This window comes from Macaca fascicularis, chromosome 12, assembly GCF_037993035.2.
Source record: "Macaca fascicularis isolate 582-1 chromosome 12, T2T-MFA8v1.1".
NCBI lineage: Eukaryota > Metazoa > Chordata > Mammalia > Primates > Cercopithecidae > Macaca > Macaca fascicularis.
This window is the reverse complement of record NC_088386.1, coordinates 124673343-124689506: the sequence shown is the minus strand read 5'-3', so window position 1 is coordinate 124689506 and position 16164 is coordinate 124673343. Positions and strand designations below refer to the sequence as shown.

General features: G+C 38.7%; 1 long non-coding RNA gene across 7 annotated transcripts in view; it reads right to left on the bottom strand.

Annotated features, from left to right (window-relative positions):
• The window catches only part of LOC123567975 (uncharacterized), a 184780-nt gene extending 168984 nt beyond the window's left edge, over window positions 1-15796 (bottom strand). For all 7 annotated transcript variants that reach the window (XR_010580116.1, XR_010580114.1, XR_010580115.1 and 4 more), the window contains exon 1: window positions 15671-15796. This is a non-coding gene — a long non-coding RNA (uncharacterized lncRNA). The remainder of the gene's footprint in view (window positions 1-15670) is intronic.
• Window positions 15797-16164: the final 368 nt, after the last annotated feature.

Here is a 16164-nt window from a genome sequence, read left to right as displayed (position 1 = left end):
AAAAGTAAATAAACTCTGTTGAGTCTACATCTTTTAGCTGTTATCTAACCACTCTCCTTATCCAAACTTTTTAAAAATTGATCTAAATTTGCCTAACCACATGGCCTCCTCCCATTCATTTCCAAACCTATTGTCACCTGGGTTTTGATGCCTTCACTTACATCCACCATATTTCTAGTCATTATCCTTTATTTTCACATTGAGAAGTGAATAGGTTTTTTTTTTTTTTATTTTTAATTTTTTTTAGTGCTTACCTTACGAGACCTACGAGTTACATAGGCACTCAGCCTCCTTCTGGAACTTTCCCACTGTGTTCTTCTGGTCCAGCGTCTATAACCCTGACTGTAGCTCCTTTGTCACTCACAGACTCTCTTATTCTAGTCATGTTTTCAGTGGTGTTCTTTGGGTTCTATCCTCAGCCCACACATATTCTCACTCTTCACTGTTCTCCGGAGATATAATTCACTCCAACATTTTTTAAACTGCTCCCCTGTTAAGATAACAATTCTCAAACTGGTACGTTTATCGAGAGTTTTAAACTCTTACACCCAACGCCTTGATTAAAGTCTCTGGGATCTCAAACAGGTACCTGAAACCCAGCATTTATAAAATGAAACTCATCATCAAACCACTCATTCTGTTTCCATATCCCCATAAACTCCGCTTACTAAAAGTCCCAGTGCAGATTCTGAAGCTGAAGTGCCTGAGTATAAAACTCAGCTCCATCATTTCCCGCCTGTGTGACCTTATGTAAAACATTCAACATTCCTATACCCCAATTTTCTCTTCTAAAATGCAAATAATGGAATTTAGCTATCTTGGGTTATTGTGAGGATAAAGTTTTAAAAAAGTGAAAATCATGTAGAAGAATGCTTAGTGTAAAGGTGCTAAATTAAAGATAGCTATTATTGCTATTTCAATATTCTCATTCTGTCTTTTCATTGGAGCACCTTAGCCTACCCATGTACTCACGCTAGAAGCTTAGGGAATGTTTCTGATTCTGCCTTCCTCAGTCTCCACATCTACCAATGGCCAACCCTCAGTAATTTTACTAAGCATTTAAAAAAATCTGTCTTCTCTTTTCATTTATGGCCTATACTATTTCCTTAATTTGAAACCCCACCAAATATTTTCGACATTACTGACAGTGTCCCAAAGGGCCTCTGGACTCCAGGTGTGTCTCCCACAAATCCATTTTAAACCCAGTCCCTGGACTTTAATTAAAAGACAAACGTGACACTGGAACACTCACATTTAAAACCCATAGATGGCTCCCATGTCTACCCAAGTAAGTCAGGTTCTCAATATGGCATGTGAACTATGAGCCTCATGCCAGATCTTGAAGCATGTATGGGAGTGTCATGGAGCCCTGGACACAAAAGCTAAAAAAACGGATTCAGCTGGATTGTATGGACTTCCAAAGAAAAGAGACTGGTGGTTGATATGAAGAGTGTAGAGTAACAGTACTTTTTCTGCTCATTTTCTTCCTAAAAAATTATTCTCTTAACTCATGCATATGTGTGTATGTGTGTGCACATGCGGCGTGAAACAGGAACCATGAAGAAGATCAACACTATAGTGTTAGGGAGAGCAGTGGTGCCATGGTGGTGGGGGGAAAGTCTTGGTTAAGGAAAAAAAAGGCCACAAAAATGTTGAAGCAAAAAACCCAATTTTGTATATTGGAAATGTAGAAAAATTAGTTTACACTAGAAATAAGAAGAGATGGTAGGTTAAAGTCATTAGAAAAATAAATGATCATGATTCTTGGCCTCAGGAAAACTTTTAAATAAAATATAGATAGATATATTAGATAGAAAGATGTATGATAGATAGATAGAAATATGTCTAGCTTTATATTCTTATGTATATTTTACATATATTTATATAGTCATCTCTCAGTATCAGTGAGTATTTATTCCAGAACTCCTTTGGATACCAAAATTCATGGATGCTCTGGTCCATTACATGAATAAAAACTATACACATCGGCCGGGCGCGGTGGCTCAAGCCTGTAATCCCAGCACTTTGGGAGGCTGAGACGGGCGGATCACGAGGTCAGGAGATCGAGACCATCCTGGCTAACACGGTGAAACCCCGTCTCTACTAAAAAATACAAAAAACTAGCCGGGCGAGGTGGCGGGCGCCTGTAGTCCCAGCTACACGGGAGGCTGAGGCAGGAGAATGGCGTGAACCCGGGAGGTGGAGCTTGCAGTGAGCCGAGATCCCGCCACTGCACTCCAGCCCGGGCGACAGAGCGAGACTCCGTCTCACAAAAAAAAAAAAAAAAAAAAAAAAAAAAAAACTATACACATCTTCCCATATACTTTAAATTATCTCTAGATTACTTATAATACCTAATACAATGTAAATATTATGGAAATATTTGTTATGTTGTATTATTTTCTATTCATATTATTTTTATTTTTGCATTGCAATTTTTTATTGTCTTTTTGTTTTTTTCCCAAGTATTTTCTATCTGCGGTTGGCTGAATCCACGGATATGAAACCTGCAGATGTGGGGAGCTGGCTGTCTGTAGGCAGATATTTGTATCTATCTATTTATTTGTCTATATAAATATCTATAGCTATATTTACATATACAAGGCAAAAAAGGAATATATGGAAATGTATGGAAAATAGTTGTAAATAATTTTTAAATTGGGTTGTCATAAACAGGAATAAATAATTTAATTTGTGATTTTAAGATATCAAGACAGAGTAAGATTTGATTTTAGATACCCTAATGTAGATGAAGAGACCATGCTGGAGACTAAGGTGGAAGAAAAGGATCAGGAGTTGACTAACAGTCATTTGGATAATGACCTGAGAATCTAGGTCAAGTGTGCCTTAAAATTCACACTCTAACAGTAGTATAATGTCCAAGTTGAGGAAAAACTTTCCATTCAGCCGGGTTTTGAGTGGTGGGGGCTTTCTGATCCCCAGGTATGTGAGAAATTCTAGGGGTGAAAGCTGAACACACAGAGGTATCACCTGCTGAGTGCTGTCAAAGTTATCACTCACATTCAAAAGTGAGGACATATCATGCTGGTGTGTGGATGGCCATGGAATGAAAGCACAGAGCAGCAGTTGGGATTACGTAGAAACTTAAACAACCAGGAAAAGTCAGGGGAACGCAGAGTGGTCACGTTCAGTGAGGTTGGCAGAGGCAGCAAAGAGATAGTGTTTGCTCCTGACTCAGGAGGTCAGGAAGTTAGTAGAGTTGATGAAGCAAGTAGGGTCGATATAATTTGAAGTTTGTCCCCTCCAAATCTCATGTTAAAATGTGACCCCCTATGCTGGAAGTGGGACCTGGTGGGAGGTGTTTGGGTTACGGGAGTGGATCCCTCATGAATGGTTTGCTTCCCTCCTTCCAGAAATGAGTTTATGTGAGATCTAGTTATTAAGGAGTCGGGGACCTCCCCCATCTCTTTCTCACTCTCTCTCACTGTGTGACATGCTTGCTCCCCTTTTACCTTCCATCATGACTAAAAGCTTTCTGAATCCTCACTGGAAGTCAAGCAGATACAGGTGCTATGCTTGTACAGTCTGCAGAACTGTGAGCCAAATAAATCTCTTTTCTTTACAAGTTACCAGTCTCAGGTATTCCTTTATAGCAATGCAAAATGGACTAACTCAAGGTGAATCAAGTTCTGGTTCTAGGACAGAGGCATGTTGTTACTTGTTCCTATTTTTGTTACCTCTTCATCTGTGAAGTGGACCTGTCGGTACCCACTCCATGCAGAAGGCAACCAAAGGCCTTCCAACAAATGCTGTCTTTGGTGAGAACAAAAGGTTGGGATCATCTCATATAAAATTAATTAAGGGTAGTGTAAGGTGCTTTTGGTTGCAAATATGAGTGAAACCAGAGGCAGGTGGTTACATATTTAGTTTTCTCAGCAGTAGAAGACCCAGTTTCTTTCCATATTACCACTCTGTTTTCTGTACCCATTGGCCATCATCCTCCAGCTTGCTTCCTCATGGTCACAAAATGGCAGCCACAGCTTCAGATACCACACCCTTAGACAACTGTCGACATACAACCTCACCAAGGGGTAGAAAAACATAGAAGCTTCTTTTTCCAACAGTTTTTTTTTTTTTCCCGTAATAACCAGTAAAACATTTCTCAGGTCACTTTGAGCAATAGTTTTCCTCTATCTTCTTGATCAACATTTTGTCATATCTATTCCTATATTGATTATTGCCAAAGGGAGTGGAATACCTGTGAGTGAACTAGACTAATTGTCATCTTCCAAATGTGGGTATAGAACAATTTCCCCATCCTGAGTATATGAGAGGAGGAGGCAGGACCATATATGGACAAGGGGGATGACCATCCTGTCGGTAGTATCTATCTTCAGAGTGTTTCACTGTCATTGAAGTTGCCACATTAGAGAAGAGAATCATGTCTGGATGAAATATCTTAGAAAAACTACTCTCTCTCATTATTATAAGGTTTGACTTCATCACTAGTTGGGGAGATTTCCACTTGGCCTGGACTGTGCTGCTACCCTCATAGGTCTTTGCAGGGAACGATTGGAGAAGGAGCAGATTGTTGGACAGTACTCCCATTGCTAAAACATCAACAACTTTTCTAAATTGCCAAAGTAGAGATTCAAACTGAATGTATTTCCAGACATATCTCTGCAAATCAAGACTGCAAATGTGCTCACCTATCAGATGGACCCACCTGATAGGTGAAAGAGCACTGCAGGTAGGGTGAGACTATCACAAAATGTAGAGCTAAAAATGTATTATTTGCAAGAAAAGCTTTAAGTAGATTAGCTTGAAGAGTCAAAGTCTAATGATAGCCTAGAGTATAACTTTAATTTCTTGAATTACTTGAGCAATGGCATTGCATTTGTTCCATCTCAGAATTAATGAGGGAAAAAAACCTATAACTTAATTATAAATTTCTAAATTTGTCCTGCCTTGGGAGATAGATTATAGTGGAAATTATTGAACTCAATGTGAGTTAAGGGTCACTGTTTATGATTCTCATATATTATTGATACAGATATTGTGCTGACTGTCCTTCTAAAAATTATTCCAGGATATAGCCTATGAATTTGGTAATGGATATGTGGGTGTGTGTATGGGTTGTCTAAATCCTAAAAGTGAAATACCAAATCAAAAACAAAACCAAAACTACAAAACTACACCCCACAAACCCTTGATCAGTTGACTAATGTTGATTAGTTGAATTATAGTTGATTGAAACTTGACTTCTAGTTGATTGAAAAACTTGACTTCAGATTGTTCTTTATATTTTCTGCTCTGTTTCCACTATTTTACATCAGAATGAGCCTGCTTTCATGGGCCTATGTGGATCTCATGGTCCACAGAGGAATCCCAGATTCCTCTGTTGTTTTCATAATTTGAATTTAATTAGATGTGCTTTCACATGTATTGCCTGATCTAATTATCATAGAAGCAACATGCATTCAGCAGAGCAGAATACAATATCCCATTTTATAGGTAAACAAATAAAGACATGGGTTTATGTCAGTTTTCTAAGGTAACACAACTAGTAAGTGGCAAAACTGAAAATCAAGCCCAGGTGTTTTATCTCTCAATTCAGAAGACTTTCAACTCCTAGTACAAAACATCCGATTTATATTGTCCAGTCCTAATTTTACATATTAAATTAGAATCTCCATAACTATGCTCAAACTTGCAAGAACATGAGCATGGTTTCTCTAGGAGGCAGAAATGCTGTGAAAATATGCTCCTGTTCCCCTCCTTGCTAAAGTGTAGAAGAATTCCCAAAGGAGACATCAGAGAGACACTTAAGTGAATGCACCAAATGGAAGTATTGTCTCCCACCACCTCCCACCACTTTCAAAACACAGGCTGAAAATTGAAAAAAAAAAAGTTTTTTGTTTAAAGTATGTGGAAATGGAAGGATAGCAGCAGCCCTGCTCAGGAGTCAGAGACCAGGCTTTGGAATCAGGGAACATCCCCCAGCTCCCACTCACACTCAACTTTGCCCCATCCCACCTCCACCACTGACTGTAGATCCTGAAGACTAAGCTGAAATAACTAATCCTCAGTTCTATCCTCACCAAATTCAGATAATAACAGCTAAAGTATTGTACTTTGATTTACAAAACTCAACAAGTGTCGTTTGTGTATCAGAACAAGGAAGTCTAAGCAAATAACCTACCTTCTAACTTTGACAAGAAAGGATAAGTCACTTCATAGAAACCCCTAACAAATCTACAGATTTCTTGCATTAGGTGATGTATTCTTTCTTCCTCCTCTTTGAACGCAATACGAAAGCTATCATTTTATTTTCTAATGATTATTCTTTTGTGTTCCAACTCTACCTTCTTCTATCTTCTGAGAAACTTCTTTCTATTATTATGTTTTCTTTGCACAGTTGTATTTTGAGCAACATGAGCGTTGTGGGGTGCTGACCCCCTCCTGCAGCTGAAAATTTGTGTATAACTTTTGACTCCTTAAACTTAACTACTAATAGCCTACCATTAGCCAGAGCCTTATTGATAACATAGACAGTCAATTAACACATATTTTGTATGTTTTGTGAATTTTATACTGTATTCCTACAATAGAGTAAGCTAGGGAAAAATATTAATAAAAAGTCATAAAAAAGTGAAAATACATTTACTATTTGTTAAACGGAAGTGGAGCCTCATAAAGGTCTACATCCTTGTCATCAGCATACTGAGTAGGCTGTGGAGGAGGAGGAAGAGGGGGAGTTGGTCTTGCTGCCTCAGGGGCAGAAGAGAAGGAAGAAAATCCACATATAAGCGGATATATGCCAAACCTGTGTTATTCAAGGGTCAACTGTATGTACTCTTTTTCCCATCAACATTTAAACATGATTGTTAGGGTAACGTCCCTCTTCTCCATGCTTGTCTCACCTAATCTCTCTCTTTCTGCTATAACCAGTTCAAAGAACCATCTATACAAAATGGGTTTCTGTTTTAATTTCTACAACTCCACTCTTAACCCACTGCTTGCTAGTTTTTGTACTGCCTAACATCCCAAAACTATCCTTACCAATGATAGGTTTATCATTTATTCTTGAAAATGGGACACATTTGAGAATGAAAGAGAGGTTAGTCATACCATTTTAGCCTAAATTCAGACTTTTCTGGGCAAACTAGCACCTATGGGAATCCTGTACATAGGCACATCTCAGTCCTTATTTGACTCGATTGCGTGGGAGCACTGCACGCTCGAATCTTCATTTCTGTAAAGCACATCCTTTCCTGCTGCCTCTGTGACAAGATGTCCTCTGCTTTTCCATATCTTTGGTTGTTCTTTATCATTATTTCAGGGGCTCCTGCTCTTCCAAGCCACTACAGTTCTGTGTTTCTCAGGGTTTATTCTGGATCTTCTAACTATTTGACTCTGTGAATGCCATTCATTCCCACGGTTTAATTACCATCTAATGACACTAACTCACAAATTCACAACTAAAACTCATAGGTCTGTTTTGATATTCCGGTCCTAATATCCTGCTGTGTGCTAGACCTCTGCTTCTGGCTTTCCCACAAATACTGGAAAATTAACATGCCAAAATCTAAAACCTTATTTCAACATAAAACTATCCTTCAATCTAATCCGTCATCAAAGCCTGCATTCCATTAAATGTATGAAACCTTCTCAATGTAGTCTCTCTTCCTGCCACTTCACCAGATCAGGCCAGCATCATTCTGTATTTGCAGTTCTATAAGAGCCTCTCTAATCTAAGTTTGGTTTCCTCTAATCAGATTTCATTATGGCTGACAAACTTGTTCTCAAGTGCAAATCTGATAAAGCTACTCTTCTGCTTAAAATATTTCAAGAGCTCCATTTTTTTTTCCATGAGGTGAGTACCCTCATGGTGTGGTTTTTACTTACTTTTCCAAGCCTCCAATTTTACTTCAACTAAGCTTGCCATTGCTAAGTATTTTTTAGCTCTCTCATCTATAGATTTTTCATACACACTTCTCCCTTTGTTTGGATTATCCTTCTCTGTTTCTGCCTATCTTTCATCTATTTCAGTTTTAGCATAAATGTTACTTACAAAGCCTCCCCTGATCCCCACAAACATAGATGGCAGCCATCACATTGTAATGTAATTGCCTGCTTACTACCCTATCTCTACCACTGGATTATAAGAAGCATGGCAGCTGAGAGTATAGACAATTGGGCTCTAATACTGTCTTGCATATAATAAATGTATAATAAATACATATAGCTTAATACATATAGCTTAATGAATGAAATTACTGAATGAATAATAACATTTCAACTGATCCCTGAAGATAAAATTCAATACTCCAAGGTAAGAAAGATATCCCAAGTGAAAGGATAGTATATAACAGTTCACAGAGTTAGAAAATTTAAAGATATGAATTAGAAGCTGTGAAGAGTATATTTTGATAAGAATAGTGAGTAGAGTGCTTTGCAGGAGAATAAATCTGGGCTGGAAGAATTCAGCCAGAAAGCTAGTATAGTAACAGATGTGAGAAGGAACATTATTTTTGATGAGGGTCTGAATATTATGTGGTGTGTTGAAAAACATTACACTATTTTGATAGGTAAACCAAGCCATTCAGAATTATCTTCTGAATATACCAATGAAAATAAATCAACACACAAAAATGCCAAGTCATTTTTGGGTGGTTCTATCCTGGTTGGCATTCTGAGACACTGTTAAAAATTCAGAAAAGCAAACTTTATTAGTTAGCAAGTATCCAGAGATTATTGGCGCCCTTTTCTTTCTGTCGGCAAAAGGACAAGGAAACACATTTGCTTTTCAACCTAAGAGTAAGATGTTAGAAATTTATGGACTAGTAGTCTAGATTATGGGTCAGGTATTTTGAAAGGTTTCTTGTGAAGACTTGGACACAAACAGTGTTATTGTGTGTTTCTTCATATGTACAACCATCTTCCTTCTGAGAATATTAAACTCTGAATATTAAAGTTACAATTTATGTAGACTGTTTCTATCAGTTAAACACATTCTGAATAAATTGAAACAAAGTAGAATTTTACAAATCACTGAGCATAATTTTAAAATACTTCGTTTCAGATAAGGTATTTTTTATTTTAAAAAGGAGAGCTATCAGAAGGTAGAAAATAATAATCCAAAATTTGTTCTTAAAAAATGCCTGACACACACCAGACATTCAGTGTACCTCTGTTAAAGCAATAGATGGGTGAATGATGAATTTGGGGTGTCAGAGAAGTGGTGAGGAAAAGGTTTAGATTTCTTTGTATTCCTGAAATTACAATACACACAGGGAAGCTGTTAAACAAAATCACCTAATATAACACCCCCTCGCCTCAATTCTATCACTTCCAAAAAGGCAAAACTCATGTCCAAGTAAGAATGAAGGCAGAACAGATCCTCCATAATTCTCAGCCAACTTTCCCTTACACATGAGCCTCTTGTGCAGGATTTTTCAAATGGAAGGTTGCACCCAACATCATCATCATATTTTACACAAAATGAAATGGAATAGAATAGAACTGCAAGCCTGGATCACATATTGTAAGGCTAAGTATCACTCTATAAATTTTTGTTTCTGTCATAGGTGTCTGTATCTGTATCTGTGTGTTTAAGTCTGTGTGTGTGTGTGTGTGTGTGTGTGTGTGTGTGTGTGTTTATGTGTGGTCCTGCTAGATTTTAATGCCAAATGCAATGTCAAAAACAATTCTTTGAGGTAGTCACGGTCAAAACATTTTGAAAGACTCGGTCCTTCTTTTTGTTCTGCTTCACATGCAGCAGAGTATGTTACTGCCAGAAATTTCCAACTCTGTGGAAATGTTTCTGTCTGGTCTGTTCTTCCTTTGGTACTAGAGACGAATGCTAGCTCACTTTATAACTTGTCTGTGTTGATGAAGTGAGAGAAGGAAGCATCCTTTCTTTTTCTAATTTTTATTATACTTTAAGTTCTGGGATACATGTGTAGAACGTGCAGGTTTGTTACATAGGTATACACATGCCATGCTGGTGTGTTGCACTCATCAACTCATCATCTACATTAGGTATTTCTCCTAATGATATCCTTCCTCTAGCCTCTCACCCCCTGACAGGCCCTGCTGTGTGATGTTCCCCTCCCTGTGTCCATGTGTCCTCATTGCAATCTATCCATCTGACAAAGGGCAAATATCCAGGATCTACAAGGAACTTAAACAAATTTACAAGAAAAGAAAAAAAGAACATCAAAAAGTGGGCAAAAGATATGAACAGACACTTCTCAGAAGAAAACATTTATGTGGCCAAAAAACATGAAAAAAAGCTCACCATCACTGGTCATTAGAGAAATGCAAATCAAAACCACAATGAGACACCATCTCATGCCAGGTAGAATGGCAATCATTAAAATGTCAGGAAACAACAGATGCTGGAGAGGATATGGAGAAATAGGAATGCTTTTACACTGTTGGTGGGAGTGTAAATTAGTTCAACCATTGTGGAAAACAGTGTGGCGATTCCTCAAGGATCTAGAACAAGAAATACCATTTGACCCAGCAATCCCATTACTGGGTATATACCAAAAGGATTATAAATCATTCTACTACAAAGACACATGCACACGTATGTTTATTGCAGCACTGTTCACAATAGCAAGTACTTGGAACCAACCCAAATGGCCATCAATGATAGACTGGATAAAGAAAATGTGGCACATATGGAATACTATGCAGCCATAAAAAAGGATGAGTTCATGTCTTTTACAGGGACATAGATGAAGCTGGAAACCGTGATTCTCAGCAAACTGACACAGGAACAGAAAACCAAACGCTGCATGTTCACACTCATAAGTGGAAGCATCCTTTCTATTTGTCCCACCTGTGTCCTAGTCCAATAATTTTCAGCCAAGACCTTCCATTGAAAAAGGTACACAAAGGGCTTTCTTTGGCCTCAATGTACAATGCAAACTTGAATTAGGTGAAAAGTTTCACTATTTGGAAAATGTTAAGCTCAAATAGACCCTTACACTGTATTTCTACTTATTGTCTGCTGATTCTCAGTCTTGCTTCCCCCATTCCTCCTTTGGCCAACTTTAGTGGTCTTTGTCATTCAGTTTCCAAACTGAACTTGGATTTGAAGGTTGTAGTGGTGCCCCTGCCCAAACTTTCAAGGTCATATGGAAGAGAAATTATATAAATCATTCCTGGGAAAACATCTTTAAATGGTTAAGAATATGTTATTAAGATACAAATTGCTTTATCAGTGGCACAATGACCCAGAGTCTGAGTTCTTTTGATAGCGGAGGATTCAGCAAGCTTCATAATTCACAAAGAAGTTTGATCATTCTTTCTTGGTACCATATCTCTGAGCTGAGTGACCAGCCCATCTTTTCATTCCATTGAGCTTCTCCTTTAGGAGGAAAAATGAGATTGGCCATTTGGGTGCTCCGTGGAGCATGGCAGTGAGTGACTTATTACTGACCATCTCAGAGCTGCCTCCTGAGAAGCCTTTTACCAGACTGAGGTCCATATTTGTGAAGCAGTTCCATGTCTGTCTGCTGTGCTGGGCATCCAACAACCTGGGTATTTCCCTCCTTGAGTGCTCTGAAGAAGGGTTAGCCACCAGAGAAGAAGGAAGCAGGTTGGTTCATCAGACAATGGCAGGCACTAAAGAGTTACCAATCTCAACTTCAGTGCATCCAGGTCAAGAGCTAAATTTTCCAGTGGTAGTGAGAACAGCAAACCATGGAAACAGTAAAAGCAAGAGCTATCCAAGCTGGGATGAGTATAGGCCATATAAAGTGAATCACCCAATGGCTAAGAAATGATTGTGGCCATACTTGAGCCACGGCAACAGCACTTTGCTCTTTTTGCATTCTAGTAATAACACAGCCACACAGTGCTTTTACGGCTTGCCGTTTGCAAACAATACTCACACATGTTATTTAATTCACCCTTTCAACAACACTGTGAGTAATTAAGGGACTGTTTTACACAGGTTTTGGAGACAAGGGAACTGAGAATTCAAGAGATTAAACAATTTACCCAACTGTTAAAGAGTCCCTTAACTTCAGAGCTGCAACTCAAATGAGAGGTTACATCAAGTGATGCACCTTGCAGAATACCAAGGGGACATGGATCCAAGCGTGTTTGCTAGGATTGCATTCAGATCAATGACAGATTGATTAAAAAGTCAAGAATAGCAGAAATGAACTAGGGAAAGAGGGGTCCTAAGTTACCACTGACCTGAGATGGTCGGGGGAGCAGATTAAAGAACGAGTTTAGAATATGTAAGAGAGAAAGGAAAATAACAAATGAGCTACATGCTAGAGAGAAGGAATGCCAGGTTAGCAATCACTCACAGGTAATAAAATTCTTCAATTATTCAATGTCAGTTTGGATTTTCTTCTACTTCCCTTGGCAGCCTGATAATAGCACCCTTTCAAGTCAATCGAACTCTCCTGAAGAAATGTCAGCATATCATTACAGGTGGTTGAGTCCACAATTCTAGCACCTCTGGGAATTCAGCATTAATGAGCTAAAACATCAGCCCTCTCTTGGGTTCAGCCTCATGCAGTTATAAGCTGCCAAAGTGAAAGAATCTCGCGGGTCTGGCGCATTGGTTCATGCCTGTAAATCCAGTACTTTGGGAGGCTGAGGCAGGTGGATCACTTGAGGACAGGAGTTCAAGACCAGCTTGGGCAACACGGTGAAACTGAAAACATGCTCTCTACTAAAAATTCAAAAATTAGGCAGGCATGGTGGTGCATGCCTGTAATCCTAGCTACTTGGGAGCCTGAAGCATGAATATTGATTGAACCTGGAAGGCGGAGGTTGCAGTGAGCCGAGATCGCGCCACTCACTGCACCGGAGCCTGGGGACCAGAGTGAGATTCTGTTTAAAAAAAAAAAAAAAAAAAAAAGGAAAGAATCTCTGGACCGTGAAGGGAGAAAGCTGCCTGCTGGATGATCTGGACCAGTGTGTTTCAGTGTTTCAGTTCTCAGTCAAGTCATCCCCCTTCACTGTTCACCAACTATAGTTCTCAAAATTTTTCTCAAGAAATAATAGCAGAAATACGTTCATTCTAAAGATGTTAGAAGCAAAGCTGTTTCTGGGAGTTGATCTAGGAAGCTGTCAATAAGATTGCCATCTTGAAGGAGAGGGAAATTGAAATCATAGGTCTTTCTTCATTTTCTCTTGGACAGCATCCAGGGAAGAGGTAATCTATTAGGAGGTAGAAAACCTGCATTTTAAATTCTCTGTTTATTCAGTCACTCATTGATACACTAGTTTACTCATTTAGTCAATATTAATTTGATGCCCATTTTATGCAGGCCCATCTGTATGGGGAGCAAGAGAGCTGACATTCTAGTGTGAGAAATCGTTAACAAATAAGTAAGAACTAGACGACATGGTATGAGACAGCGATAAATGCTGTGAAAAAATAAAGCAGAGTGAGGAGATGATGAGTCTTGTCTGAAAAAGATCTAATTTGGTCAGAATTGTGTGGGAGGCAGAAATCTTAGACGGCTCCAAGATTTTCTCTTCCTGATATGCAAAACCTATGCAATCCCCTCCCCTGAATGCTAGTGGGACTTGCGACTATGATGGGATTTTATATGTAATATTATGCCACATTGCATGGCAAAATGGACTTTGAAGATGTAATTAAAATCCCTAATCAGTTGACTTTCAGTAAAATCAAAAGGCAGATTTTTCTGGAAGGGTCTGACTTAATCTGGCCATCCCCTTTTAAAGGGAAATTGGAAGCAGTAGAGCAACTCTCCTCTCCTACTGGCCTGGAAGAAAACAAACAGTCACACTGTGAGCCATCTATAACAGCCAAATAATGGGGACCTGACGGTGGCCTCTAGAGTAACCTTGTTTGAGAGCTAGAGAAAAAAATAGGGGCCTAAGTCTTAAAAGTACTAGGTACTGAATTCTTCCAACAATCTAAATGGTGATGGAAAAGGACACCGAGCTCCAGAAGAGATTGAAACCTGACAACATCATAGGATGCATTTAACTTTTATGAGAGAGACCTTGAGCAGAGAATTCAACTATACTATGCCTGAATTTTGGGCCTGCAGAAACTGTGAGATTCTAAATGGGTGTTGTGTCAAGTCACTAGTTTGTCATAATTTGTCATGAAACAATAAAAGGTGAACATAGCATTACATTAGCAGTTACCAAATTTGCTTTCCCCAATGGCAAGCCATCAACCCAAGCAACTTGTTAACACATTTCACCAAATCCCACCTTGTCCAAGGTTCTGGAATTTTACTTTCAAGAGAAAAGGTAGAGAAGTCAGAGCAATCAGAGGCTCACATGAGGTTTTCTTTCTATAATGGCACCAGAAAACACCTGGCAGATGGGATGCTGGTTCTTCATTGGTGCATTGTCCTCTTCTTGCTAGACAAGCCCTGGGGAACCTCTTCTTGGGGACTGGGTTGCTCAACGAACTCATGAAACACAATAAAGCCAGATAGACACTTACTCCTGACTTGAGGAGGGGGTAAGCTGGCTCCCCTTGTCTCAAAGCTTCTTAGTGGAAAGTGGTTTATGGCCCTTTATGACAGCCCATTACCACCGAATGAGGGCAGGACAGCAGAAAATGAATATTTTATTGGGTCTCATACAGTGGGCATGGCCTGAAGTAAAAATAAATATTCTATGATATTCATCTTTATAAAATGCATTCTCCCTAACCATAAAAGTGATCCAACAACTTATCTTTTTGCATATCTCTCAGCAGTAATGACAGTAAATAATTGTCATATTCTCAGATGCCCATGGGCTGGGAAAAGTTATGCCCAAGTAGTAACAGTTTTCTCTCATACAAAAGAAAATTATAAATACACTGGTTGGAGTTCTATTCCATTTTAATATTGCTGTTAGATTTTTCTCAGTCAGATGTAGCCTGAAGTTTTTAAATGAATTGTCTAGGATTTTCTGTAGAATAGTGATTTCAAGAGTATTAATATCTCAGAAAAAAATGTTATCAGTTAAACATCCCAAACATTAAACATATATTTATTGCAAAAGAGTTATGGAAAGGATGCAAGTGAGATTGTGAGGTTTTACTGACTGAATATTTTGCAATGGCTATGAGAAGATTATCAAAGAAGATGAAAAACAAAGGAAAAATAGAACAGAATCAAGTCAAGGGAAAAATGAGCATCCAAAAAGATGCATTCATATGGCAGAGTGGGTTGAAGGTTCAATTTAGAGAGAATTTGATCGTTGTCTTTTATCTGACTTACTGTTTGAACTCTCCATGCAGTTTTAATTATTGCTTACTTATCTTGGATTTTCTAGATGCAACTATTAATTATTTTATTAATTTATTTACATCATTTAGGATGACCAACCACTCCCTCTTGCCAAAACATTCTCACCTCTCATGTTTTTTCTTCCACCTCATCAATTTCCTTCCAGCCTTCTCAGCTACTCATTCTCATTTATTCTTTCAGCATTTCCTCTTCTAATAAACCATTTAAGTTTGAAGTTGCTTAAAATTTGTTTTCCAACATATTTACTTCATACTCTATATTCTTTCTGTTGTTCTTACATGATATCCACTCCCATCATTCTAATTGCCACTTACATTTTAAAAATGTGGTTGCAATGTGGCTGCTGTAATGCCAGATATATCATGGTTCTCAGATGTTTCAGTCAGTTCCAACTGCTATAACAAATTATTGCAGATCTGGGGGCTTAAACAGTACAAACTTACTTCCCATAGTTCTGGAGGCTGGAAGTCCAAGATCAGGGTGGCAACAATGGTCAGGCTCTGGTGAGGACCCTCTTCCAGGTTGCAGACTGCCAACTTTCCCTTGTATCTTCAGGTGGTGGAAAGGAGGTGAGAGAGCTCTCTGGAGTCTTTTTTAGAAGGAACTAATCCCATTAATGAGGGCTACACTCTCATAACCTAATTCCCTCCCAAAGCTCTACTTTCTAATACCAACAGGAAAGGGCTGCTTGAGAGTAACTCTGTTTGAGAGCCAGTGAAAAAAATAGGGGCCTAAGTTTTAAAACTACTAGGAACTGAATATTGAGGGCTAGGATTTCAATATATAAATTTAGAGGAACATAAGCATTCCTTCCACTGCACCAAGAAGGCAGATAGGGAAAAGGCTCCCGGGCAACAGAGTGGTGCATGTGTCATGAAAGCAAACACCTTGCAGTTCCTAGATGAGTTCCTTTCATGTCTCATAGGAGCACTCGGAG